Source organism: Syzygium oleosum, unplaced genomic scaffold, assembly GCF_021117445.2.
Source record: "Syzygium oleosum isolate NSW1041296 unplaced genomic scaffold, Sole_v2.1 Sole_v2.03, whole genome shotgun sequence".
Classification (NCBI taxonomy): domain Eukaryota; kingdom Viridiplantae; phylum Streptophyta; class Magnoliopsida; order Myrtales; family Myrtaceae; genus Syzygium; species Syzygium oleosum.
In genome coordinates this window covers 13,640,485-13,643,222 of record NW_026607487.1, presented here as the reverse complement: position 1 = coordinate 13,643,222, position 2,738 = coordinate 13,640,485, and positions in this window count along the sequence as shown.

Sequence of the window (2,738 nt, the reverse complement as noted above, 5' to 3'; positions counted from 1 at the left end):
TCGTAAATTTCAGACAATCTTCTTGATCTTGGCACTAGCGGTTCATCGACACTATTTGAAGAGGATGGTGTTGATGAACTTGAATAAGATGTTGGAGAAGAAGGTGAAGGTTGATCTTTCAACTCTGTTTGATCGGAATCATCACGAACATTCGCTTCTTCTTTTAGATTTTCTTCCCACATTCCATCTTCATCGAACTTGACATCTCTACTTACATACACTTTCAAAGTGTTAGGGTCAAATAATCGATAGGCTTTGGATGATGAGTCATACCCGATAAAGATGAGCTTTTTGCTCTTGTCTTCAAGTTTTGATCTTTTTTGATCCGGGACATGAGCATATGCAATGCTCCCAAAAATTCTCAAGTACGAAACACTTGGTGTTCTCCCGGTCCATGCCTCTTGTGGAGTTACGCCTTCAAGTCCATATGTTGGACATCTATTTTGAAGATAGACGGCACACGAAACAGCTTCTGCCCAAAGTTCCTTGGACAAATTTTTGCTCTTCAACATGCTTCGAACCATATCAAGAATGGTTCTGTTTTTCCGTTCAGCCACACCGTTTTGTTGAGGAGAATACGGGGCCATCAAGAAACGCCGAATACCATGATTTTCACAGAATTTGTTGAATATGGCTGAGGTGAATTCTCCACCACGATCAGTCCTCAAAGCCTTGATAAAATAGCCGCTTTCCTTTTTAGCCAGGTTCTTGAATTGTTTGAAAATATCAAACACTTCTGTCTTTTCTTTCAAAAAATACACCCAAGTTTTCCGAGTAAAATCATCAATAAAAGTAACAAAATATCGATGATTACCATATGAGTGAGGATTGATCGGGCCACACAAATCAGAATGAATCAACTCAAGCGGCTTCTTCGCTCGATAAGTCGCCTCCTTCGGAAAGCTAGTTCTGGAATGCTTGCCGATAACACACCCTTCACATAATTGATCGGGATGATCAATATGTGGTAAGCCATAAACCATCTTCTTGCGAGAAAGCAAATTGAGTCCGCCAAAATTGAGATGGCCAAACCTCAAATGCCACAACCATGAAGGATCATCTACGCACGTCTTTAGACATCGAGACATCTCACTCTTTATATTAAGAATAAACATCCTGTTCTTCGATATCTTTACCTTTACAATCAATTTATTATTCCGATCTCTCAACATAAGATTAAGATCTCTCATATGAACAGTATATAACCTTTCTCCAGAAGTTGTCCCAAACTCAAGATATTGCTTGAAATTTTTGGAACATAATAAACATTAGTAATAAACTGACGTGCACCATTCTTTAAGCGAATCAAAATTGTATCTTTCCCTTCAACAAGAATTTTAGAGTTATCACCGAATGAGACATTCCCTTTAATTGTCTCATCTAACTCGGCAAACATCTCCTTTCTCCCACACATATGATTACTTGCGCCGGTATCCAAATACCACGTATCGCTTTGACCTTCTTCATCTTCTTTGAATGCCAATAAGAGAACTTGATCATCATTATTTACCAAGTTCGCCTTTTCGTCTGGTCTGCTACTTTCTTTATTCCAGCAGTTAGAAGCATAATGGCCAAGTTTATTGCAATGATAACATCGGATTTTAGATTTATCATACCATTGGCTTGTCGAATTTTTTTCTCTTTCACGAACACCTCTTTGGTACTGGTATCCTCCATCACTTCGAGCAGGATCTCCTCTGCTTCGTCCGCGACCTCTTCCTCGAAAGTGACCTCGGCCACGACCTCGATCACGATCTTGATTTGTCCCGCGATTTTGTACGGGATCTCTTCTTTGCTCCTTTTCATCTCGTATGGTCAACTGCGTTTGGAGAACTTTCTCCACCGGTTCAATCTTTTTCTTTCTAAACCTTTCTTCATGGGCTTGTAATGAACCCATAAGTTCATCGACCGTCATGGCATCCAAGTCTTTGGATTCTTCTATTGCAACTGCAATATAATCATACTTCTTGTCTAAGGACCGATGTATTTTCTCAACAACACGAACATCGGAAACTTCTTCTCCGTTTCTTTTCATCTGATTAACAATTGCCAAAATTCTCGTGAAATAATCAGCAATCGATTCAGATTCTTTCATACGAATTACCTCGAATTCGCTTCTCAAGGTTTGAAGGCGAATCTTCTGAACTTTCTGAACTCCTTGATGTGTGTTTTGAAGAATCTCCCATGCCTCTTTAGCGGTAGTGGCGTTCGAAACTTTTTCGAACATGGAATCATCTAACGCTTGATAGATGATCGACAGGGCATATTGATCTTTCGTTCGAGCCTTCTCCAAGGCATTCCTCTGATTCTGGTTCAACGTGGCTTCATCCTCTGGCTCATCATAGCCAGTGTTAACAAATTCCCACACACCGTAGGCGCCAAGTAGAGCTTTCATTCTAACAACCCAGTTACCATAATTTTCTTTGGTAAGACGAGGGTATTGAAGAGGAAGCTGATTGTTCGTTGAGGCCATGATCACGAACCGTAAGCTCTGATACCAATTTGTTGAGCGTCAGAGGCACGGCAACAATATTGATTTGATGGAAGAAATTTTTTAAGGTGAAACAATCGCAATTCGCGTCTTTCTATTGCATGTCTCAATTACAAGAGAAATAGACTATATATAGACCATAGTTTGATTCGAAATAGGAAACCTCTTTCTAGGAAACCTATTCTAATTAGGAAATCTAATTGACTTAGGAAACTTTCCTAAAATATAATTAGAAACAATATCTCAC